The sequence below is a fragment of the Pelodiscus sinensis genome, chromosome 8 (genome assembly GCF_052426305.1).
Source record: "Pelodiscus sinensis isolate ZL-2025 chromosome 8, ASM5242630v1, whole genome shotgun sequence".
Classification (NCBI taxonomy): domain Eukaryota; kingdom Metazoa; phylum Chordata; order Testudines; family Trionychidae; genus Pelodiscus; species Pelodiscus sinensis.
In genome coordinates this window covers 9,910,307-9,937,173 of record NC_143059.1, presented here as the reverse complement: position 1 = coordinate 9,937,173, position 26,867 = coordinate 9,910,307, and the positions used below count along the sequence as shown (strand labels likewise).

Genomic DNA, 26,867 nt, shown 5'->3' with positions numbered 1-26,867 from the left:
AAGCATCATCCCAAAGCCTTAGGAAGGGACGCCGTCATATTATCGATGTGAAGTATGAGATCTGACAAGAGGATAGTTCCGTATCATGCTGGGAACCAGCTTCTGAGCTAGTCTAGTCTGGTCTGGGTGGGATCCATGTCAGCCATTTTTGAAGTTAATTGTATGTCAAAAATCAAGCACCTGAAATTGCGGACTCCGAACCAAGTGCAGTTGCCTTCCTCTTTGTGTTCGCCGAACCTCACGGGGTTTGTTGAGGCATTTTCTAGACAGGCTGGTGGCATATCAAAGGCAGAATAAAATCCTTGGGACCGATCACAAGAAGGAGTTCACTGTGTCCTTAAAGAACACCCAACTTTTCTGTGGGGCTGAGTGGGCTTCTGTCCTCATTGCAGATTGCCATCACACCGCAGCGGCGGCAGCGGCCCTTTTGCTATGCTAGTCACATCCAGTCCTCCATCCATCCAGGTACCTGATCATAATGCAAGTCACATCGGCTGGACGGCTGCCGCATTGCACTGATTCATGCTGGGGCCTTGATTGCAAATAACAAGGACACCAGGGCCAGAAGATGTAGGAGCCTGTCTTTATTGCACAGACGCTGTTTTCGAGCTGGAACTTTCCAGTCTTTCGCTCCTCTTGCAGGTATGCAGCGTGTGTTCATTCCCTCTCCTAGCCTCTGGGCAGAACAGTGGCACTGTGTAATACATAAAGAATAGTTGGGGGGGGGGGGGAAGGACGGGCGGGTGATGGAGGAACAGAAACAAATACAATTTGATCACTACGCAGCTAGTGCCTTTTCAGTGATGTGGCACTGTTTCTTACTACAAGTCATCTATTCTGCTTTCATCTTTGCCACTGGGTGAAGATCAGTCTAATTGCCATGAAACACAGAAAATACAGAAAGGGGGGCCATAAACACTGTTATACCGATTACTGACAAAATAAATACCTTCCTGTGCCATTTGGCAGATGCGAACGTGTCTCTCCGTGTAGGTGCCGACACTTACGATGTCATTTTTCTACAGTTTGCCTACAAGCGCTGTGTGATTTGTAAATTACACAAATGCTTTAAAAACCCCACGATAATTACCTGCGTTTATATTGATTTTTTTTTATCCTGATGTAGCTCAACAAGCCAGTACTATCCCGCACAACATCCCCCAAGTGCTGTGCACAGCTTCAGTACAAAACAACATAATAAACAACAAACCAAAGCAGCAGCAAGCAACCATGTTTTTCAGACTACACTTAAATACGGCTACTGACTGGGAGAGGCTAATGGATAGAGGAAGGCACTGAGCCACACTGGTCAAAAAGGGTGTTTTACGTGAAACGATCTAGAAAAAAATTATTTTGTTGAGATTTTTTCCATAAAATTTTGCATTATTTTTCAACATAAACTAAAAATATTATTTCCAACAGCAAGTCAACTGAACATTAATGGCTTTCCCCTCTGGAAGGTTATGTCTAGACTGCAAGCTGCTTTCGGAAGAAGCTTTTCCGGAAGAGATCTTCCGAAAACCTTCTTCCGAAAAAGAGCGTCTACATAGCAAAAGCACATCGAAATAGCAATCTGCTTTTTTGAATGTTAGCATCCACACTGAATGGACGCTCTCTCTCATGTAAGCTGTGATTATTATGGGCGGAGTGGCCACCAGAGCACCTGTGCTTCTTATTCTTTCCTCTTCTTTCAAAAGAACTCTCTCTTCCCCATCCACACATGCCTTTTTCCGAAAGAGCTCTTTCAGGAAAAGGCTTCTGCCTCATAGAAAGAGGATTACCAATGTCGGAATAACCCCTCTGTTCTTTCAATTTTTTATCAAAAGAACACGATTGCAGTGTGGAAGTAAGTGAAATTTTTTTTCTGAAAAATCTCTGCGGTGTAAACATATCCGAAAAGGGAGGAGGAAAAGAAAAAGAGAAAAGAATGGCAGAGGGAGTGAGATGAAAATTTTGGGTTGTCATAAGCTTTAAAAAAATGAAATGATTCAACGATATTTTTTGTCATGTGAATAACAAACAAGAAAATCCAAATTTCTATGGAAATTTTCATTTAAACTGAAAAAACCCTTTTTTGGCCAAAATCATGTCACGACACCTCTACTGCGCAGATGCTATAATTACAAGGGCTAGCCCAATGGAGGGCCCATCTAGTTTGGGGTCTCTAGCCAAAACTATAGTGCCGTGACACACAAAAATAATAATAATCATAAGAGTCTAAACATAGCTCCTTCAGAGTTAAGGGCTGAATTCAACAGAGCTACCCGAGTTTACACCACCCGTAGATCTGGTGCAAAGTACATCAATGCAGAATGGTTCCAGCCCCCTCCATTGTTATTAGATTCAGTTCAGGGCAAAATAAATTACTGGCCAGTTCTAAATTTTAAAAGGTGATGCAAAATATAAATGGAGAAATGATCAGACGATTATGATGGAGAAAGTCTATTCAGCCGCTTAAAAGTAAATGAAAGAACCATGAAATCAATAAGTGACTTTATTGGAGGCCAACGTAATGCCTTTGAAAACACATTTAATATAATCTTGGAGTACCTTTAAGAAAGCCTCCCAATGGCCCTTTAGCTGGGTTGCACTCTGATCCAAGTTAAGTTGTAGTCATGTCCCCCTCAAGAGGAAGACTTTCAAACACCAGACAAGGAGGGCATAATAATTAGTTGATGGAGCATTCCCTCAAAGCAAGGTTGCAACTGGGCTGGATAGTGCACATGGCAACAAGGCAATTTAGCTACTAAGGAAACCGAGGACTCTTGAGAGAGCACTATGTGCAACCTCTTAGTAGGGGATGGACATGTTGGGTTTTAGCACAATCGCCCCCCTCGGCCTTTCGTCGGTGGTTGGTTACTAATTGAGTGTCTCCTGTGTACTAGCAGAAGTGCCCGATGTGCCTTCCAAAAGTCGAATCCCATTGGAATGACATGGAGAACTGGAGCAGATCCGAACCCGTTGCACACAGTGCGCTGCAAAGATTTCCTCTTCCAGAAAGGGGTTTGCAAGTTGTATGAACGATGTTGTTATCCGCTTATGACCACAAGCATCTAGTCAAAGTACAAGGCCCTGGCAATGTTTTAGATGGGACGGAAACCGATGGTGGAATCTAATATTTTCTTTGATGCAAACTTGGTTATGTAAAAGAAGCCTGCAAGGTCTGGCTTCTCCAAACACAGGAGGGAAAGGATTGCTTCTTAACTTACCGTCCAACAGACCCCAGAGGCTCTGCTCCCAGGCTGCTGCTTGGCTCTCTTGCTACGTGCCTCTGAGTATGTCTCTTTGCTGTTCTCCCATCCCTCATGCACACACACTACCACTGGCTCTGTCTTTGTGATTCCTCCAGGGCTGGAAAATAGCCTGCTGGAACTCCCATGGATCAGTTCCTACCCCTTTCCTCCCAGACCTCCCATCCACAGCCCACCAATCAATTCCTCCCCCTCCGTCCAGAGCTGCCCAACCACCAGACATCAGCTGTGGAGCGATGTTCAAGAGGCACTGGAAATGGGGAGAGGAGTGGTGGCAGGAGAAGGCAGAAAGAAAGGGCAGAACAGGATGGGGTGGGTGCAGAAGTTTGGGTGGAGGGAGGGAGGAAGTGAGGGTTGGGACTGAGGCAGAGTAGGGATCAAGTTGGCACCTCTGCATATTACCCAAAAGCCCCTCCTCCCTCCCATAGAATCATAGAACCATAGAGCTGGAAGAGGCCAGCCTCCTGCCCAAGGCAGGACCAATCCCAATTAAATCAACCCAGCCAGGGCTTTGTCAAGCCGAGACTTAAACACCTCTAGGGATGGAGACTCCACTACTTCCCTAGGGAACCCATTCCCAAACCACAGCTCCCGAGTAAGTTCCCATAACCCTTTTGTCTTAGGTGGGGGATGGTAACTAATTTATCCTTACAGTTATGCCAATTGAAAAGTGAAGATACATTCAGAATCCCTTTCCTTTTGTTACCATGAAGTAACCAGTAGTGACTGCTGCTCTCCTGACAGACAAAGTCTACTTTCATGTAGTATATTTTTTTAAATCCATCTTAACATTGCTGCCCAAAAGACATCAGTATTAGCTCAGTCAGTCAGACAGGAAGATGCTCCTCAGGCCTCCATTCCTGAGGCAAAGTTTCGCAGGACAAACGATCATATAGATTCAAGCATAGATATACGGGTACAAGCAAATAGAAGACACAGGGGCTGTTTCTTCACTCTCTGATGCCAAGTTTAAACATGTATTGACATCCATGAAGTTACAGCAGCATAAACTCAGTACAGGTTGATCCTCTCTAGTCCAGCGCACTCTGGTCTAGCAACATCCATGGTCCGGCATGATTTCAGTTAGCCAGCTGTCCGCTTATCATGGATGTGGCCTAGTTTCCCTCAGTCCCATAATGTTTGTTTCCAACCACCAGTTCTGGCTCTCTGTTCAGTACTGTTATTTAGCTCTAATTTACCCCTAAATGTTTTCTAAGAGCCCAGTGAGCAGTGGAAGTGTTGGTGATGTTTTAAAACCATATTTACCTCCTGTGGTCCAGCAAATTCTCTGGTTCCTCACCCGTCAGGTCTCACGGGTGCCAGACTAGAGAGGTTCAGTGTGTATAACAGAGGGGAGAAGCAGATCCTATTCTTAGTTACACCAGCCATGTGACTGCCTCTCTATGAAAGTTGGCATTCGGTGCTAAGAACAAGCCACTTTCCCAGTATGTTTGGTTTCTAAGCGAGTGTACACATGTTTGCATAAGGATCAGGAAAGACTCTTTTGCATGCCTTGTTCATTCAAATAAGAGACCAGCTGAGAAGCAGGAGAAGGATTCAAACACTGGTTCATGTGTATTTCTGGGGGCAGAAAAACCCACATTTATTGTAAAGTGATGTGGGCAGTAAATCTCCCCCAGGCAGAGTGCCAGGATAACAGAAAGGGACGTGGAAGAAACAGGAATGACTAAGCCTTCTACATTTTACTTGAAGGGATGGATGAAGCCATTTGAAAACAGCCTTGAATTACATCTTCCCAGTTACACCACATTATTAAGTAAGTGGCTTCCTAAGAGTCAGTAATGAAGTCTCTGTTGGCAGAAGTCAATTCACAGCCCAAAGGCAAGCATCTCAGTTTTACCGATTGCTTTGGGGGATTAGAGGCAACAAATGCAGTGGGGGGAAATTGTCACACCAAAAGAAAAAAAAAATCAGCAAAACTGCATTTGCTCTTTAAATGTACATAACATAACATCTCCTCTCCTCAGCCTAGGAACATGCTCTGTATACAGAGAGAATAGCTATAGAGAAGACAGGATAGGAATTCTTTCACCACTTCAGAAAATTTGGGGGTGTTTGAGGAATAGGATAACTCATCTAGCTCAGGTCATACAGGAGTGGTAGCTACGATCAAGCATGGGATTTTCTAGTTAGACGTTCTAAGTTCTTTTCCCAAGACTGCCATTAACTCATCATGTGATCCTGGGCAAATCACTGATCACCTTTTTTGTAGTGGCATTGTAGAACGCCAACTCCCGTTGAAATTAGTAGGATCTGATGCTCACCCCACCTCAGGAAGCATTTCCAAAAGCACCTACTTGACTTGAGAGGACAATAAGATAGGAAACAGATTTGAATTTTTTTCCCCATCTTTCATCAGAACAAGAACTTGAAATCTCTGAAATTTCCATGAACCAAAAATCTAACCAAAAATCAGTTTGGATCAATCAAAATGCTTCATTTTCATCATCTGGGAATATTTCACCTCAATTTTATCCTTCTTAAATAAAAAAAGACTCTGTACTATCATTAGCTTGCATTTGTAAACCAACCATGTTGAATCAGAAAATCAGAATCTTTAATTTCCCAAGTGCTGAAATGGGATTTTGACGATTGTAATGCTTTTGTTCCCAAAAATATTTGTGAGTTGAGAAATTTGTTGAGACAAACCCTTTCCCGCAAGAAGTTTTGGCTTCAAAATCTTGTCATTACATTGAAAAATGCCCAGCCAGTTTTGCTTAGAAGTTCAATTTACACCAAAACTCAAAGGGATCTAAGCCCCTACGTGACTTTTTAAAACAGGAAGTGGGTTTGTAGCTCACTTAAGAAGAGCTTTTGAAAATGCCATCCTCTATGCCTCAGTTTGCCCCTCTGTAAATGGGCTGATACTATTACCTAACACTCAGCAATCCAATGAGATTTCAACAATAAAGTGATACCTACAAGGGTAGAGGTCTTTGACACTTACGTCTGAGATGCTCAGATTAAAAGTGCTATGAGAATCAAGATATTAGTTTTGTCTGTCTCACATATTGTATAATCTTCCCTTTATAATCAGATTATTAAGGAATACAGCCAGGCCAGGTAAAACAATTACGCTTTTATATGTACCCACCCGTATCAGAAATCAGCCTGACTCATACATACTGGAAAATGTTGCTTTGCTTTAGAACACACAGTGTAGCTGATTGTCCCTGCTTCCTAGTTCCTTCTCCTGGAATGCACTCCAATCTCGGAGTTGCTCTTCATTCTGGACCCCTCTCCAAGCTATAGCAGCTACCAATAGGGTATCATGGTCCTTCAGTCCAGCCCACATTAGATCTTCCTGTCAGCGTTCCTGTCCTAGTACTATTTAACTCCCCGTTCCCTTCAACTCACCATCATCCCTGAGTTCCTTGTGCATATTCTCCCAGGTTCCCAAAAATGATCGTCTGGAATGGTCTTGAAGCAGGGAAACCATAGGTCCAAATATTTCTGTCTGAACTGACAACAACTGCTGTAGTCGCTGCTGCCTCTCAGTGCTCCATCTGGGTCCCTGGTCATTAACACAGCCTCCCTTACTGCCAATCTGCCTCTTGCAGCCAGTGCAAGCATATGGAGACAGTCCCATTCTAAGGAACCCCCAGGGATTTCCATCCGCTCTGAGAGCAATGACATCCGCTCTTTGATTTCCAATGGCATTTTGTACTCTAGACTCAAAAGTTGCACTGTGCCAGCCAACTGGACCCTCTGATAGACCAAGACAATGTGGCCTGGCCCCCTTGTAGCCCAAGGTGTTGTTAAATCCAAGAGGGTCCATATGGAAGGGGAAATGGCAGCCATTCAGATATGCCTGGCATTTACTAACGAGCAGAAGGCAAGCTAGGAGCACTCACTTATTCATTACGTAACATTATTCTGAGAGGCTACATCTAGACTACAAGCCTCTTCTGAAAGAGGCTTTTTTGAAAGGCTCTTTCGAAAAATCCTCTTTCGAAAGACAGCGTCTAGACTACAAGCAGTTTTTCGAAAAAGCGAGCCGCTTTTTTGAAAGAGTCTAGGCGCTCTTTCAAAAATGCCGTTTGCATTCAATAGTGCCTTTTTTCAAAAGAGTACTTTTGAAAAAAAGCGTTATTCCTCATAAACTGAGGTTTACCGCGATTGAAAAAACTGCCACGTTTTTTATTCACTTTCGAAAGAACACAGCTGCAGTCTGCATGCAGGTGAAGTTTTTTCAAAAAAAAGTCCACTTTTAAAAAAAAATTATAGTCTAGACACACCCCAGATGTCAGGGCCTGGAAAGCAGACCTGCTGACTTCTTCTACATGCTCCTGAGGTAGCTATCGCTATCAAACCATCATCTCTCCTCAGATGTTCAAGAAATCAGATCTCTTTGGGCCAAAATTAAAAGTGGGTTCAGGCATTTTAGGATGCCTGAGCAGAGGAATGGTTGGCAGCGAGGTTAGATGGCAAGTGATTAAGCCAGAATGGCAATGCCCAGCAAGCTAAATAAAATATGACCGCAGCAGCATGATGTGGCTCTGGACTCATGGCAGCGATGGAGCCTTGATCCTGGGGTTAGCTGGGCATTATGAGGGCAGGGGAGATGGTCCTCAGACACAGGCTTTTTCCAAGAAGCAGAGTGAGGTTGGTTCTGATAACTTATAGTGGGCCCATTTCTAACATGAGGCACTAGACAGCTTTCCAGTGCAGGTCTGGCCACCCTGGCCTGCCATTACGCTTGCTATTCCAGTCCGGAGCCTTGCTTAGAAAGCTGCATGAGCTGCGAGTGGGACTCACCTGTGCAGCAGTGTCTCACCTGTGCCAGCTTATTGTTATGCTTTGGGGATTGCCCCAGACAAGGCTGCTGCTGAAATCCACCACCCGCGGAGACCTGCCTGATTTCAATCTGTCGTCGCTTCTTTGTGAGATCCTGAGCAGCATTCCCTCTCATTCCTCCCACCCCGGAGTGGAGTGAATTTGGTTCTGTGCTCCAGTGGGGAGGGGACGTGCGACACAGAGGATGTGCGAGACATCGCCCTCATGTCATGGGGAGCAGGGCCAAGGGGTGTTGAGTGTGGGAGGGGGCTCATGGGGCAGAGCATTGGGTGCAGGGGTGTGAGGGCAATGGCTGGGGGTGTGAGCTCAACGTTGGGGCCAGGGCTGAGGGGCTCAAGGCTGGGACAGAGGATTGGGGTGCAGGAGGAAGCTCTAGGCTGGGGGGGTAGGGCCAAGGGATTTAGAATCCAGGAGGGGGCTGCAGGTTGAGGCGGGAGGTTTGGGTGCAGGAGGGGGGTGCAAGTTCTAGGGTGGGCCCAGGAGGTGGGGTTTGGAATGCCAGAAGGCTCCAGGCTTGGGGCGGGGTGTAGGAGGAGATGCAGGCTCTGAGCTGGGGGTTAAGGTGCAGGAGGAAGTACAGGCTCTTAACAGAGGGTGTGGGCTTTGAGGGAGATTAGGGATGAGAGATTTGGGGTGCAGGAGGTTTGGGGAACTCAAGGTGGGGTGCTCAGGCTTACCTGAGCCGCTCATGGGCAGCAGCGCTAAGACAGGCTGCCTGGTGCCTGCCTGTCCTGGGACCCCTCTCTGCACCCTGGAAGCGGCCAGCAGATCCAGAGCCTGGTGGGGGGCTGGCATGAGGCTCTGCACTGCACACAGAGCCCCATGGTGCCCTCTCCCCTGCCTTGGTTTCTATAGGACCTGTCAACTTCATTGACCACATTCTTCCCCTCCAGAAGTCTTGTCCCCAAACACCACACAGAGGTTGCTCTGAAGTCCAGTTGTCGCTTGGTATCATCATCAGTCACGGTACCACACCAGGGCAGGTCTACACACTGAGAAGCCCACGAATGGTCTGTGCCCCCTCTCTCAGGCTCCCAGGGCCTGGGCTGGGGGGCTAGTACATCTCTATCTACTTCTGGGACGTAGAGCCCCAATTCAGCTCAAATATAGAAGCCTACCCGGCAATTAAACAGACTGGCTTTAGCCAGGGTCCTGCAAGCCCAAATCAGCTAAAGGTCAGCCACAAATGTCTAATTGTCATGGAGGCCTACGCAGTGACTGATCTCGGGCAAAGGCATCACCAGGCAATTTTTAGACTGGGTTCTACCCTTCAGTGCATGGAACCGTGCACAGGGAATGCCACCAAGCTCAGATGCACCAGCTCAGGCATAGTCCTTATAATGGAAGAGATGCCTAGATACCTTGGGTGTGTCTAGACTACAGGGTTTTTTCGAAAAAAGTAGCCTTTTTTCAACAAAACTTTACCTGCGTCTAGACTACCTCCACGTTCTGTCGACAGTAAATCGAAAGAACGCGGCGGTTTTTCGATGATGGTAAACCTCATTCTACAAGGAATAACGCCTTTTTTCTAAAGTCATCTTTTGAAAAAAGGCGCTATTGCATGAAAACAGGGCTTTTTTGAAAGAGAGCGGCCAGACTCTTTCAAAAAAGCAAGCCGCTTTTTTCAAAAAATCCTCTTGTTGTCTAGACGCTCTTTTTCGAAAGAGGCTTGCAGTCTAGACATAGCCCTTGTGCACTGTCACCTACAGTATTTATTACATTTCTTTTTTAAAAGAAGAAAAATCCTAACCTTGAATTAATACTAAGGACCAATTTGTGAAATGTGTCTACCAACTTTCTGACGACAAAACATGCATAGCCATACCTACCTGTAAACCGTGCAACTATACATGCCAAAATACACAGCTGTCCATCTGTGCATGCAAATGCTCCATTTTGGGGCACATGGACTTGTTCCTGCAAACCCTATATGAGTGCACAAACAAGTATGCACACCCTTCTCAGGAGAAATTAAAATTAGAAATTAAAATTCTGACTTACTCCTTAAAAGTCAGGGCATTGCCCTGGGATTGAGTATTGGTGGTATCTGCCATTGCATGAGGTCTAAAGAGGGTGCAGATGTTCAGAACTAATCAAACACAGCAAAACCTCCATTCACCCACTTTGGATAACTCTAATGTTTTTCCTACAGACTGTTGTGTACTTAACATTCTGTGTCGTTTTTGTGACTGAACTAATATGACATGTGACTGTGGTTTTGCCCCAGTACTTTTGCCAAGCTTGACATTTTAGAGGGCCCGTTTAAGTTGTTGCGGCTGGTATATTATCACAAAACAAGAGTAGCGAAAAAAACTCAGATATCACTGCACTTGTTAGCTGCTCCGCGAAGCATGACATTGGAGGCTGGCTGATCCTGCTTGAGCCGCCAACAGGTGTCTGGTTGACGCTTGTGGCATTAGATATCACGCAATTGTCAAATTAATCTGGACAAGTGGAGGTTCAGACTCAAACAGTAGCGGAAGGATCAAGCCATCCTCTTGGATCGAAGTGCTGCTAGGATGCATTGGGCACTGCACCAAACCCTGCCACGATGTGAGCACTTAACCTGTCGGTAGACACTGCACTGCCCAAGATAGTTTGCTGGGGGGGGGGGGTTAAACACATTCTCTTGACTGTATGCACCAGTTGTGCCACTGTGGGAGGCTGAAACATGCTCCCCCTGACTGCATTTGGCTAATGGTTCATGTGTGATTAGCGTCAGACAAACAAGGGCTTGTGATAGTTATTCTGTGCACCCAACAGGCCTAGTGCCATACTCCTTGTTATCACTCTGGCTATAACTACACTAGGGAGTTCTTTCAAAATAAGTCATTTTGAAATAATAACTCCCAAAATAACTATTTCGAAATAAGCTTATTCCTCTCCACAAGCAGGAGTTATTATTTCGAAATAACAAGCCCATTATTTAGAAATAATCGGCTTGGCAGTGTGGATGCTCACCTTGTTATTTTGAAATAAAAGGGGGTTATTTCGAAATAACTCCCCAGTGTAGACACGCCCTCCGTGACCCAACAGATAGAACACAGCAGTGGGACTCAGAACATGCGAGTTCTATTCCTATCCCTTCACTTCCCGGTGGTCCAGATTGGAATAATGATACTGATCCCTTTGGTCAAGCACATTGGGATCTACAGATGAAAAGAGCTAGCCATTATTACTCACATAGATGCAGACTTTTGAGAGCAGCTGATGGCAATACTCAGTGTGATTGGGAGTTGCTGACTTGGCTCCTTACTGGACGAGACCCCACAGGAAATGCAAATATCAGATAGTGAACTACAGAGGTGGCCATGCACAGAGCATCTGTATGGAAAGAGCAGGGTATTGATTCAATAAGGTACTTACACTGGTCCCATGGTTTGGCCTGAGGTTGCATGCTTTGCAGGAGATAGACCTAGGCTATGTCTAGTCTACATTCCTCTTTCAAAAGAGGGATGTAAATTAGACATATCAAAATTGCAAATGAAGCCGGGATTTGAATTTCCCGTGCTTCATTTGCATAATTTCATTACAGCATTTTCAAAAAACGCTATTACGAAAGTGAAACCACGGTCTAGATGCACTTCTTTCCAAAAGCCTTTTTCGAAAGATCTTGTACTCCTCAAAAAATGAACTATGAACTAGGCCGGAAGGCTGTCCATGTCCTGGGAGAGGGCTGAGTACTTGTGAATAGGCCTCAGGGCCGTAAATACCCTAATAGGGGTGCATGTGCTTTTGACCAGGTGGCAGGGCCATAAATACCCCAGTAGAGGGGCACGTACTTTTGACCATGCCGCAGGGCCATAAATACCCCAGGAGAAAGGAAGGTACTTTTGGGCTTGACATCAGGGCCATCTATTCTCAGGTAGAGGGGCATTGGGTATAAAACAGCCTACAGGCTGTGCTTGCCCCAGAGAGAGAGCCTTGCACTAGGCAGAGACACTTGTACCATCGAGGGGGGAGCATGCCCCTCAACTGAGCCCTACTTCTACTGCTCTCCTGCCCACAACCCTCTCAAACAACCAAGACACATTCTTTTGTTGCAGCACTCGCTGATCTGCAGATCCAGCACAGCAGTGTTTTCAGCTTGTATTTTGCTCACTTTCCAGCTGACATCTTCTACCTAAGTGTTTTAAGGAAAGAGGGAAATTTACCCACCGACACCAATTAGGGATGTAATAGTGTAATCGATTAACCGATTCACCAATAAGAAAAAGCTTATTTTTAGGTCAATGCTATAGACTACATGTATTTCGCTCCCCCTCAACTAGTAAATTTTTTAGCAGGCTGGCCAGCAACCCGACTCAGTTCTGGCTCACACCGGGTCCGGGACCTATCCCCGCTGTGGCTGTGCATTTAAAGCGTATTAGCACTTGGGCGGGCAGGAAGGCTGGCTCAGTTTCAGTTCACACCGGGTCCAGGAGCTCAGACCCAGCTCCCCCAGACAGGAGCTGCTGCCACCCCACACTGCTGCCTCTTTATCAGAGGCAGCAGCACAGGGCGACAAGCAGCTGGTCTGCAGGAGGAACTGGTTTTTAAACTAGCTCCCCTTGTGGACTAGCTCCTGCCTTGCACCCCACGCTACTGCCAGCCCCGCCCCCAAGGACTTTCAAATAGTTGATTAACCAATAAGAATTCATGAGGTTACTCGACTATTCAATTAACCAATATTTAACATCCCTAACACCAATATTCTTCCATCACAGGCTCTAAGTGCAACATGGACTAGAAAGGTCTGCCCCTGCCTTGTGAAAGTCAATGAGAGTTTTGCCATTAACTGAGCTGGGATCATGGTTGGGTCCGGCAAAGCCTACGAGAGGAGCTGCAGTACTATCAGGAGCTTCAGGAAGCTCAGGGGAAACACGCAGCGCCTCTCAGAGCTCCAGCTTACTATTTTTGTGCCTGCAATTTTACCTCTTTCCTGAGGCTTGACACTTTGGAGACCAACCTGTTTCGCAGCCTTGAAGCCGACGACAATATTGTGAAAGAGACACGACTCCGGTGAGTAATGGAATACGCACATCCAGTGTGACGGAGTTTCGTGAAATGTGAGCATCATTTGCCTGGAGAACGTTAAATATAACTAAATCTATGAATCACCATTCGAGTTTGCATTACAGAGACCTCGCGTCTTTACTGTTGGTGCAGTTTGTGTTGCTAGGATGCAAGTAACGCAGTGTGTAAGACTGGCATGTGGCTGAAAAAAAAATGCTAAAAAAATTAACTGTACTAGAAGATTTAGCCAATGTTGCTCAGGTCCTTCAGGGCAGGAGGCTAAGGGTTTGGGGAGGAGGAGAGGGGGTTCAGGAATCAGACAGGAGCTTCACAATGTGGGAGATTGGGGTAGGGGCTGGGAGGTGAAGGTATCAGGGTTTGGGTGTGAGGTGGGGCTTAGGGCAGAGGGATGGGGATGTGGAGAGGTGCAGGACTCAGGGTAGGGGTTGAGGAGGGGCTCAAAGCATGGGATTGCAGTTGTGGGGCAGTCAGGAACCAGTGGGGGCCACAACACCCAGGTGGCAGGCAGGAAGCATACCTGCTCCCCTGTCTCCATGGGGTTATAGCTGCCCCTGTCCCTGTCCCCATCTCTGGCCTCTTGCTGCCCCCCCTGTGATCATTACACAATATAACGGTCCCTGCTACCAGCCCCCTCCCTTTCCGTGTTATGAAAAACATTCTCATTCCTGGCACATCCCATTGTCCTGGCACAACCAAACCTTGACCTCACTTTAAGTTATGATAAGAAGAAGATGCGTACCAAATTTGGTGGTCCTAGCTCTTATCGTTTAGGAGGAGTTCTTGAACAGACAGATGGACAGACAGACTCGCTCACTCACAAGCGCTCTCAAATATATTGTCGATACGTTTTCTCCTTTCGAGGGGCCTCCCTGGCTTATCTAGTCCTTCCCACTGAACGAATACACTACTGTATCACACGCTAGAGACATGTGATTTTGAGACCAAAAACTAAAATAAATTCAGTGACTGTATGCACTTTTAATCCAAAAACATTGTTTTCTGTTTTAATAACTTTTTAAAAAATGTGACCTGTGTAGGAGAACATCCCAGAGAAAAAGTAACAGATAAGACCTTCTATTTTTAAAATGAATTTTAATTTTACATCAGTGGAATTTAAAGACGTTTTGGAATCACTGTAGATTATAAATGTATCAAATGGGGAAAATATGCATTGACCACCTCCTACAGGGTCTACCTCCCTTAACCAGGACTCTCTAGTCTAGCAACATCCCTGGTCCGGCAGGACCACAGATGTTCCTGGAGCACAGAGCCCAGGCATAGGGAGATCGGGCAGTGGGGCAGGAGCAGCATGGGGAGCCAGCAACTTAGTTGGTGGAGGTGGGTGGAGCAACAGGGAGTTCCGGCCCCTGTAGCTGGACACTAGCAAGGGGCTGGTGGCAGCAGTCACAATGCTCCAGCTTTGGTGGCAGCCACAGAGTTCCAACCTGGGGATGCCATGCCTATGCAGGCAGCAGCAAGGACAGGTTGGAGCCCTAGACAGGGGCAGCAGGGCAGCACAGAACATGTTGGGAAGAACCTCCCTTTGTCTGGCAAATCCTCTTGTTTGGGACTGATCAGGTCCTAGGGGTGCCGGATGAGGGAGGTCCAACCTGAATTGGACCATCACTTTAGTGTTATTCTAGCCTATCCTGGTATTTACAAGGCATCAAAGAAGAGGTAGGTATTCCTGTGTATAGTGCTTTGAAAAGCATCATCATCCACTAATGGATTTTATCCTTCTGGCATATGTGTAGAATAGGGAGGTAAGGTATCATCCCTGTTTTTACAGATGAGTATCCATAGCTGAGTCAAAAACAGAACACAAGGGCCCTGAGTCCCAAACCAGTGCCTGGCCCAGTAGGCAATCCTTCCTCCTCACATTTGCTCTTGCATTCAACTCCACCACAGACAGAAAATGCTCTCAAAACCAAAAGGGTTAATATTAAAGATTGCGTGTCTTCTCTCTCTTCCCCTTACCCCTGCCCTGCCACCCATTCCTCAGTGGTAGAGTGGAGGTTGTACATTAGGGAGGACCATCAAAGAAGCTCTTTCAGAAATGAAGGCTCAAGAAGATGCAGAAGCTGAAGGATGCGCATGTGCAAGTCATTCTACGGCTGCGGCAGAAGCCAATCAATCCACCAAGCTCTCCAAGCGCAGAGATTCTGTCTTTGATGAAACATTCTAATCGCAGAGCTCTGCACAGAACTGCCAAGACTTGGGGGAGGTATTAGACTCTCCAATAACAAGCAACAATTATCCTGCAGAGATGCGATAAAAGCACGTCAGAGCCTCTCGGTACCTAACGAGACAGCATGAGCCTGGTTCCCCAGTGTGTGAAGAATTTTGCCAGGGACAATTCTCATCATAAACTGAAGTCTGCAGGCTGCCAGGCCCCCAACTGCTGGATAACTGGCTGTGCATTATGGTGAATTTCACATCATTTTCATCTTAGAAGGGTGATGGGAAAAGGCAGAGGAAATGAAACCACTAGAATGCACGTAGAACCCGGTACTGGCTGACAAACTTCCAGCATCACTTAAAAATGCCCCAGAGAACATTTCTCTCACACATTTGCTTCAGGGGGGGACAACAGCTGTAGGTGGAAATCAAATGCCAGACTCACCCCTCAGGACATGGCTTCCTGATTCACAGGTGCAGGCAAAGCATCGCGCCATTATTATCGAGAGCTGCTTGAAATGATTTTGTCCAATATGCGTAGAGAGGTGTAAACAAAACCAGCCACTGTCAACATCTTTGCATCGTTCCCAAAGATAAAAATTTCATTCATTGAATGTCATCTGTTGAGCTGAAGTCTCTTCCGCCCATTTGTGATTTGAAGACATATGGAATATCCACCATTTCCCTAGTGGTTTATTCCAATGGTATTTTACTCTCCGCATAAAAAAATGAGCACTTTATTTCCCATTTGAAATTATGTCACTTCAGCTTCCAACCACTCGTTCTTGCTGTGTCTATCTATGGTGGATTAGAGAGTCATTAGTCATTCAGTACCTAGGTTTTCTCTCACTGACTGTAACTTACACACCTTAATCCTCTCACTTTTCTTTTTTCTAAAATAAGCAAACTGAGCTCTACATCTCCCCTTGCAAGGCATTTTCTCTTGCCCTCAAGTCATTTTAGTGGCTCTTTTCCTACCCTCTCCACTTTCTACATCCTTTTTGCATTGTGGACACCAGACCTGCACTCAGTATTCCAGTGTTGGCCTCACTAATGCTACATACTGAGGCAAAAATCACTTCTCCCTTCTATTCCCTATCTCTGGTTTACACAGCCCAGGAATTGCATTATGTGAACATCCTTTGCCATGGAACTGCACTGGGAACTCCTGTGGAGAAGCTTGTCCATCGTTACTCCTAAATCCTTTCCAGAGTCGTTGCTGTCCAGGATGTACTCCTTGTTGTTAGGTGTGTAACTGCATTTGGCAGTATTAAAAGGCATTTGGGGGGCTGTGGGACTAAGGAATCCAGATCCCTCATTTACCTCTCTTCCAACCTTCACACAATCTGCAAGTTTTATTATCTGTGATTGTAGAGTGACTTCCAGGTCATTGATCGGGGCAGGTATTGATCATTACTGAATCCTACTAGAAACTGTCCCAATCAATGATGATCCCCCAATGACGACTGCTTGTGGAGATCTCTGTGTCCCTCACACACTCTGTAACACATGCTTTGTTGATAACTAGAAGATTTACCCAGTGTTGTTTGGGTCCTTGTTTTTTGGAAAATAAAAGCAAAATGTCCGTGCATTATGTAAATCATTGCTCTGGGGAAGGGTTCCGTTCGCAGCCTGCCCCCGGAAGAGAGGACAACCCCAGGCCCCTCTCACTGCAGCAGCTTGGGGCCAGGTGAGAAGCACCTGTCCATGGCACTGCAGTTCCAGCAGGCACGTCTACGGGAGGGATGCATGCCCCAGGTCCACGTTAAATTAACCCCTGAACTCTCCAGCCAGACTGAGGAATGCAGCCAGCTGAGCACTTTCCCCTCGCTCCCTGACAAAGGGGAACAGCCAACAATGTCCCATATGAATTGGGGGGCTTCAGCCCCCTCACCCACTTTAAAGGGTGCTTGGAGGGGTGGGAGGCTCAGGGCTGGGGCAGTCCCAGATGGGGAGGCACCCCTAGCCACCCCTTTTCACCTACCGGGTGACTGTCTTTTTTATGAGACGCAATCCCATTCCAGGCATATCCCATTTCCCTGCCACAACCAAACCGTGGCCTTGCTTCAAGTTATGGTAAGAGGATGCTGCATACCAAGTGTCATGATCCTAGCTCTTACCATTAGGAGGAGTCCTTAAACACAGACAAACTTCTCAACTCCATAGTAGATTATCGACCCATTTCCTAATGGTTCCTAACACTGTTATGTTTTTTGACTGTCACAGCACACAGGGAACTCTATGTTCAGGATATGCCCAATTCCTAGGCCTACCCTACAGATTATCGTACCATCACACCCCTGATTGGGAAACTCTCCGTTGTCACATTAGCTACTCCTGGAAAGAGCAGATTCACAAGGAATGCCATACTGGAACAGACCACTGATTATATAGTCAACTACCTGTCACCAACAGTAGCTACTCCCAAGGGAAATGCAAGACAACAGGAAGTGAGCTTTTATAAGATCAACAGCCCCTCCAACACACCTTTCAAGATGCATGGGCCCTACACATGCCTATCAACACGTGACATACCTCATTCTGTGCATTCAATGCCCCATTACCCAATATGGGGGTGAAACCAGTCAATCACAGCACTCTCCAATGAACTCTCACAGGAAAGTGATCAATCTTGAAAACACATCCACGGTGGCTGAACACAAAACAGTGCCTCTACATCTGAGCTCGCAGGCCTCATCCTCAAAGAAAATCTGCCGAACACTTTCAAAGACAAGCTTGGGAGCTTAAATTCATAACTTTCCTAGACATTAAAAAACATGGTCTTTGGCAATGTCTGCACTGCAAAACTACGTTGACCTAATTGACGTCAGCATATGACTACTACCTTTATTAAATCACTCGTGTGTGCACACATTTGGCTCCTTGCCCCTGGTGAGTATGCAAATTGATGGCACACTTGTACCCAATTTTATTGTCAGTGTGGAATGTTGTGGGACAGCCCCAAAAGCCAGTTACAGTCGACCTAAGCAACATAGCATCTAGTCTAACACTGCATACACATAATTACATTGACCATGACTCTATGCCGAACTAGTAACACCATTTCCCCAAGAAGTATAAAGAGACACTTAGGTTCGTGGGAATCAAATTTAAGTGGAGACATGTCTTCAACTAGATCAGTGCAAAGCAGCTTACGTCAGCTGAACCACGTAGTATAGAGCAGGCCTTAATAAAAGCACTGCATTTATCGCTGATTACCCAATCTGTGAGCCACAAACTTATCCACTAGTGTGCTGTGGCACTTTCATAGTAGGGTGTCAGAGTTTGTAAGAAAGTCATTTTTAAAGTGAGGTGAAACATGGAGTATACAAGATGGATCCAACTCCTGAAACTGGACTCTGGAAAGGATGAAAGCCACGGCTCTAAGCACTATTGCAATTTCAATAAATAGTAACCTTAGAGCGTGGACAGCACCAGCATAAGCATCCTCCCGCTGTCTGATCCATTTGCCTCAACCCTGTCCTAAGGCTGCCGGGTTAGTCTTCAGTCCTATGCAAATTCTATTCTTTCTAATCAGACTTGCCAAGCAGGGAGGAATCAGTAAAGGACATAGCTATAGATTGTGGTGTGAGCCAGACAGATCTTTCCCTTCTAGTGATGGACCATTTTTTAGAAGAAATTCATTTCAGATGAGAAAACAATTTCAGTAACATTGTCATTCTAATTAACCTGAACTGCTACTTTCTGACAATACTTTGCTATTGTTTTCCATGGGAGGAGGTTCTATTTCTCATGAAGAGGAGCCTCAGAGAACATTTGAAGTGCTTCGGTTTTGAAAGCACTCTGGAAAAAAAGGTGTTCGTCTTAATCCAAAAGAAGAGGAAAACTCTCACCATGTCCACTACATATATAACAGCATCTTCTACATTTTGGTGGCATCTTCCCTTATTTACATTACTGGTTGCTTTTGAAATGGCCGTGAACTTTTACATACTTGCTAAAGGCTTGCCTCTAACAGAGCTGGTCTGCAGGGATTTTCAGCTTTAACTGCACATTGTGCATTTTCCTACTCCATCGCCTCAAACCACAAGAACTTTCTATGGAGTTTTGGATTTGTTTGCACATATAAACATTTTGCCTTGATTTGGGCCAGCAAAGGGTTTTTAAACATTAACTGTTGTTGTTGCTAAGACACAGGTCCTTTGAATGTGATAAAAAAAAAGGAGAGAGATACTTGAACATCTGGTTATCTTCCATAGCTGTCTCCAATGACTATGAAAAGGAGATAAATAATTTCAGAGATGGATCCTGGCAACATTGCAAGAAATTTAGCAATTTCCTTTCTATCTAATTTTCCAGTTCCATCCCCTCCATGTTTAACTCTCTGTATGCTCAAAGTATTCTGCATGCTTATTGCAGCCCTACAGATCCCTATATAACTACTAAACAATTCTACAGCTTGTAAATGTTAATAGCATTTTGGACCATTACTATAGAATACCATAAGGGGTTTTGTTTTGTTTTTGTTTGGCTGGTTGATTTGGTTTGGGGGGCATTGAAAAAGTAAAGCGTAAAGTGGCCATAAAAATCATAATTTCTACACATACACCTCCTTACAGGAACTACACAGAACAGCGGGGACCGAAAATACTGGGAAAGCTACCGTTGAGATGCAAAAAAGCTTGTCTAAACTTTGGCAAAATCTTCCCATACTCTGAAGATCAGACAAAAAAAAACAGGCAAAGGTCATGGTCCTAAAAGAAGAAGGGAGTAGAGATTGGGGATGGGGAACGGCGCATTCTAGGCAACACGGTCCACCTTTCTGCAGATCAGCATCCCAATACAAATAGCAGGTGAGATACATTTAATTTCCAAGTGCACAGAGGTAATGCTACATGTACACCCAGAGTCAGAGTAGTTGCTTCTGAGTTACTCCAGATTTACCTGCAATGTAAACAAAAGCAGACACTGGCCCATTGTGTTTTTCCTTGCTTTTGAAGTCTTTCTACACCTCTGCAGAGAATAATTCCTTTTGTGCAAATACTGTCTTATTTTGCTACCACCACCCAGTCTGGTCCTCCCGTTCAGCCATGGGTTTTGTGACACTTTTCACAAAAAGCCATGCGTGGACAGGGAAGAAGGAGTTCTTTCAGAAAAAGAGGAAAAAGCACAGGTGCCCTGGTGGCCATTCCATCCATAGCAATCACAGCTTACATGCAAAAGAGCGCCCATTCAGTCTGGACACTCTCTTTCGAAAAAGCAGATTGCTTTTTCAATGCACTTTTTCAGCATGGATACTCTTTCGGAAGAAGTTTTTTCGGAAGATCTCTTCTAAAAAAAGCTTCTTCCGAAAGAAGCCTGTAGTCCAGACGTAGCCCAGGAGAGCTCAGAAGAAGTAGACCATGCTATCTTACCAAGGAAATGTCTGAGGTAGGGGAAGGAGGGCAGCTATACACCCAGAAAGTCATGAAGTGTTTACATAATATACTTTGTGGTAAACTAAGCCACTGGTAAGGCTAGACCTGCTGTTAACTATTAGCTGCCACACAGTTACTGAATACTACCTATATGGTTTGTTTAGCTCACATAGCGCAATGAGACCTAGTCCATGACTAGGGCTCATAAGGCCTATCACCATCTAAAGAGTAACAAATAAAATTAGCTAAATGCTTTGGTGATAAGCGGTAGGGCTGACAGTCTTGTGCAGCTTTACTTGATGATCCATTTACATTGTGCGGAGGAGCAATTATGCAACCAACCATGCCTACTTCTTGGGACCACACCTCTTCCGGAGGGGCTGCCAGGGAGCCAATGGCCCAAGAGGCCCCAAAGTAGTGCAGCAGCTAGTGTTATTATGCCATTTTGTTCAGCATGTACCTCTAGCCCTCCCTTGCACAGCAGGTTCCAGGCCTTCTCTCTACCAGTTCTCTCTTTTTTTGTACATTCCTGAGAGCTAGAGCACGTGCCTATTCCGGGGAATGAATTCAGTGTTGTCTATTACACAGTTCGTCGTTAGTTTATTTGGCTGTTCTCCTGACCTAAACCTGGCATGTCTAAGGTTAACAAGGCATTTATTCTCATTTCTTCTCCATCAGGAAGCAATTTAAGAATAAGCTTTGAAGTCCAATGAATTGCGCATACTAATTAATTAACACCATTTGATCATCTTTTCTGTGAGGTACTTTGTGGATTTTTTTTTTCCTGAGCTGTGTCCTTCGATTGGCAGCTTTATGACAAGTAACAATGATGTAGATGCTCGGTGGCTGTACTCTTAACCAGTGGTGTAGCCAGAAGGGTCCATGTGGGTGGGCCCCAAATTCAGGTGGGAGGGCAAGAATGAGGAGCAGGGGAATGGGACAGGAGGGATAGGGGTAAGCCCTGAGCCATGCCCAGCCAAAGCACTGGGGCGGAGTGGGGTAAACTTCACCCCCACTCTCTAGCCAGAGTGCTGGTTGGAGTGAGGTAAGCTCCAGGGGATGACCCTAGGTTCAAAGAGGGTGGGCCATGGCCCACCCATGGCTACACCCCCGCTTTCACCTGTGTTTATAGCATCCGGTGAAACACTTACCTTGGTGAAGCGCCATATGTGGTCAATGTTGGTGCACAGGCTATCATTTCATTTCACTTTGTGCCCTGTGAATTAACAAGGTCTATTTGATGTTCTGCACAAACAGGGGCTGTCCCATTCTCTACTCGGAAATGGCTGTTTTTTAACTAGAATACAAAGGCCAAAATACTGGAAAAGTCTGTTGGAATCCCAGACTTAAAGTTCTTCCATTGGAAGGTCCTCATATGTTTCTACCATCCTTGGCAGCAGTCCTCTACTGGATCAAATACAAAGACAGATTTACCCTGTCTAGGTGCAAGGGTATCTTCAACAGAGCTGAGACCCTAACAGAAAAAACTGTCCAAAAATATCCATGATGCAGTATATTTTGGTATTTGTTCCGGAAACACTCATGCATTGTAACCATGAACACTGCAAAAAGTGGGTTTCAAATACTTGCTTAACGTGATTTTTGAGTTGCATGCACGATTATAAAATTCTCAAGTCGCAATTGTGTTAGTTACATAACTCCTCCACTATGGGAAGGAAGCAATGCCATGTGACATATTTCGCTAACCAACCTCTTTTCAATTTGCACATTCTAATTTACTGCACAACTTGCAGTTTATATAATTAGTCAATGTTACCTACAGAGGCACAGTTTCAGCTCCCTAATTGGATGGTCCATCTAATAAATGCAGCCTGAATTTTGAATTGTATATTTGATTATATTTGTCATTCACATTCTAGTTACACCAGCCATCCAACCAGAAAGCAGAAACTGTGCCACCTGACGTATTGGTATGTTACACACAACACAAATATTTTCAACAAATATTTAGCAAATGAGCTGTAGAGCAAGAACTATTTCAACTGGAAATTATGGAATGATTTTGCAATGAATAAATTCATTGCCATTTTTCAATCTGTTCACAGATAGTGTCACGGGAAAATATTAATTTTGACAAATTATTTATTGTTTTCACTCAGCTGTGATTTCCACAGACCTAATCCAACTCCCAAAGCAGCACTGACTTCAGTGGAAACTTGATTGGAAGCCAGGCTGTGACTATTATTATTACATTATAATAATTCTTCTATATCTTCTTCTGTGCCTTCCATGGATGTAGAAGCATTTTATAGACAATAAATCCTCACACTAACTATAGATTTTATACATGAGGAAACTGAGGCACGGAACAGTTAAGGGACTTGCTTCAGGTCACACAAGCAATCTGTGGTAAAAATGTGTCTCTTTTGACCTGGCCTGTGCCTTAGTCAAAAGTCCACCCCTTTTTTATCATAGGTCAGGTAAAAGTAGGTTTTTAAAATGTATCTTAGAGGCTTGTGCTTAACCCAGATCATTAATAGCACCAATGGAAGCTATTAGTATTACACAGTGGCTGTGTAAGGGTTTGTAAATCTCAGAATGGTGGTTTTGTGGGTGGTAATCAGTTTACCTGGGCCTAAGAGAGAATCCAAGCTGATGCAATCTACGTGCAAAGCTGACTAGAAAATAGGTGTGTCAGGGGGGTACGCCCCTGTCAAGGGGTTCGGCCCCCTCCTACCGGGCCTGTATAGAACCCCAAAGTCCCAACGTAAAAGTCCAGGCCCTTCTATCAGGGCATATACGGTAACCAAAGTCCCAATGTAAAAGTCCAGGCCCCTCTATCAGGGCATCTACGGTAACCAAAGTCCCAACGTAAAAGTCCAGGCCCTTCTATCAGGGCATATACGGTAACCAAAGTCCCAATGTAAAAGTCCAGGCCCCTCTATCAGGGCATATACGGTAACCAAAGTCCCAGTGTAAAAGTTCAGGCCCCTCTATCAGGGCATATACGGTAACCAAAGTCCCAATGTAAAAGTCCAGGCCCCTCTATCAGGGCATCTACGGTACTAGAGGCCTAGCGGCTCTGAGAAGCCTCCCCTGGCCTGGGGTTTGCTTGTCCAGGGAAGGGACAATGGGTGGTAGGGGGACCCGGGCCCTCCCTCTCCACCGGGCCCCAGCCCAGGGCCCTTGAGGCAGGGTCTGTGGCTCCTGCCGGCTCGGCGGGGGATCCGGCCGATACAGGCCGAGCCAAACCTTGTCTCCCCTGCCCTGGGCTGCTCCCTACCGTGCCCTGGCTCCCCCCGGCCCCTTCGCCTCTCAGGCCGTACCTGCCGGGGTTGCGGGCGCGCTCCTGCCGCCCTGGGCCAGCGGCTGCTTCCTCCGTGTCAGGGTCCGGCGCGGGCGGCGACTCTGGTCCCAGCGGCTGCAAGAACCCTGGCCCGGCCTGGGCTCCTCCCTCAGCCTGTGGCCTCTCCGACTGCCGGGCTCCTTCTGCCTTTATACCCGGCCGCTGCTGGGAGCATGCCCAGCAGGGTCGGAGGGGCGGGGCTTCCTCCGCCAGCTGGGCCTGGGCTATCCCCTGTTCGCCAGTGCGGGGCCTGTCTGCCCCGTCACAAGGTGTAAACCAGCGGAAACTCTTAGATGAGGGTTATTGACTCCAATGTGAGTTTTGCTAAACTAAAGACTGCATCATCTGGTCCTTGTTGTATAAAGTACAGGTTGGACCTCCCTCATCTGGCGCCCTCAGGACTTAACTGGTCCCGAACGAGGAAGTTTGCTAGACAATGGGCTGTTAATTCCGGCCTCTCTGCTGCTAGCCTTCAGGCTCCCCCTGGATTGCCAGGCTCCCTGCCATGATCCCCCTCAAGGCCATCAACCCCATGGCTGGACCCAGCCACCAGGCTCCGCTGCCCCCAGCTGCCAGACTGACTCCACTCCTAGCCCCCTGTCCAGGCTCTGGGAGTAGAGAAGAGCCAGCAGCCTCCCGGCCACAGAAATGGCTCCACGCCCAGCCCCTCAGCTGGACTCGTGCTCTATTCCTTGACCCCTGGCCAGGCTCCGGCACCAGCTCTGCTCCCAGCCCCCCAGCCACGCAACTGGCTCTGCTCCTGGCTAGCCTCCTACTTCACTCCCAGCTGTGGGGCCAGCTCTGCTCCTAGCCAGGCTCCGAGCCACCAGCCACTCCAACACCGAACTCCCAGCTAGCCCCAGCTCCTACTTGCTGTGGCTCTTTGGTTTGGCAACATCCATGATCCCACTGGACCACAGATGTTGCCGAGCCAGAGAGTCCTGAACCAGAGAGGTTCAACCTGTACAATAAACCAAAGACTTGGGCTTTGACATATATTCAGTAAGTGAAAATCATTACAGTAATTTTGAGCTTCAGGGGGTAGCCAAGTTAGTCTGTACAGGATAAACTTAAACAACAAATGTTCTGGAAGCACTTTATAGACTAACAAAACTTGTAGATGGTTTCATGAGCTTTCGTGGCACAGCCCACTTCTTCAGATGACTGGAGTTTTTTGAATGTAGTAAACTTTTTACTATCAAAAGGGGAAAGATACTGTAGCTCAAAGCAAACACTGTAACATAAGTCCAAGATCATCTATCAGCTAAACTCATCAGGCTTATATTTTTAGATACACGTATGTATGATCAAGTAGTAAAATACATTTCACTACATTAGTCAGGCTGTTTGGACTCAGTAAACAGATAAATTAGCTGATGACATTAATGTATTATATGGAGACTGTTCTCTGTGTGACGAATTTATAGCCAAGTCAAATAATGCCCATGTACTTATGAGTCTGTCAATAATGCTGGTCTAAGTCCTGCTTTTAAAGGCTTCACAGCTAAGTGTGAGCAAAGTATTATGAACTGCAAGGTCTCAGTTGAATATTAAGAAAAACTGTTTTTCTAGAAGGCTGGTGAAGCACTGGAATGGGTTACCTAGCAGGGCTGGCCGGAGCCATTTTAGCACCCTGAGTCTGGGCACATGGCGCCACCCCGGGGCACAAGGCGCATGCGCGAGCCTGCCTCTGGGGCATGGTCCCACCCCCCTTAGGGCACACGGGCCCACCCCCGGGGCGCATGGCACATGCGCTGCCCAGCCCAGCCTGGCCACCGCTGCTGGCGCACAGCCCGAAGTGGGCCGCGCCTGGCTGTGCAGGGCCCCGCGGCCGTGGGGTGAAGGGCGCTGCTGGCCAGTGCCGCGGGCATGGGGGGTCACTGCGCACCCCTTACAGCTGCCATCAAGTGCCCCCCATCGGTTGGTGCCCCTGGCAGCTGCCCAGCTTGCCCACCCCTTAGTCCGGCCCTGTTACCTAAGGATGTGGTAGAATCTCCATCAATAGAGATTTGTAAGTCCTAGCATGACAAAGCCCTGGGTTGGATGATTTAGTTGGGGTCGATCCTGCTTTGAGCAGGGGGCTGGACTTGATGGCCTCCTGAGATCTCTTCCAACCCTAGGATTCTATGATAAAGTTCTAAGCTATTTGTAGGTTTGACTAAAAATGTGGCTGCTTCCTCATGGGCATTAACACCAGACTATCCTTTGGCGTGTGTCCTGTAAATCACAAGCCATAGAATTTCATCCAGTTACTCCTGCGTCAAGCTCAATTCTGTTGTACTCCTTCAAGACCAGTATCTAAATTTTAGATTCTAACCAGTGTGCAGTATTGTACTGGGAATCTCCCAAGTTATGTGGAAAGGTTGTTGAAAGAGGGAAAGGATGTGTCATTGGAAATATCAGGAAGATCTTGTTTCCATTCTGTGTCAAAATGTAGATGTTTTCCATCTTGTTCTACCATCCGGAGAGCTTTTTGATTCTTCCTACTGGGAGAAATACTAAGAAAACAGAGATTCTCACAGGATTTGGGATACAAATGGAAAGACAGACGCAGATTTTTAAAATCTTTCCTGTCCTAGCAATCTATCTATTGACTTTGATTTTTATCTGCTTAGATTTAAGTACCCGTTCTCCAGATACTTAATGATGCTCTGTCTCACACACCCCTTCCTTTTTTCTTTTTCTCCTTCTCCCTCCTCCCCTACCCCTCTCCTATTTATTCTGAGTTTTCATATCCCCTACTCATAACTCCAGTCATCTGAAGAAGTGGGCTGTGCCCACGAAAGCTCATGATACCATCTATATATTTTGATGTTTTGTTAATCTATAAAGTGCTACCAGACCATTTGTTGTTTTTTTCTGTAACAGACTAACTTGGCTACCTCTCCCCCTTCCCGGAGATCCTTAAAAAATGAAAAT

General features: G+C 46.1%; 1 long non-coding RNA gene across 1 annotated transcript; it reads right to left on the bottom strand.

Annotated features, from left to right (window-relative positions):
- On the bottom strand, positions 1-24,069 carry LOC142830482 (uncharacterized). Its single transcript, XR_012905768.2, has 3 exons — positions 23,929-24,069; positions 21,793-21,857; positions 1-694 (listed from the first exon to the last, which is right to left on the bottom strand). It is a non-coding gene; the product is annotated as an uncharacterized LOC142830482 (long non-coding RNA).
- Positions 24,070-26,867: the final 2,798 nt, after the last annotated feature.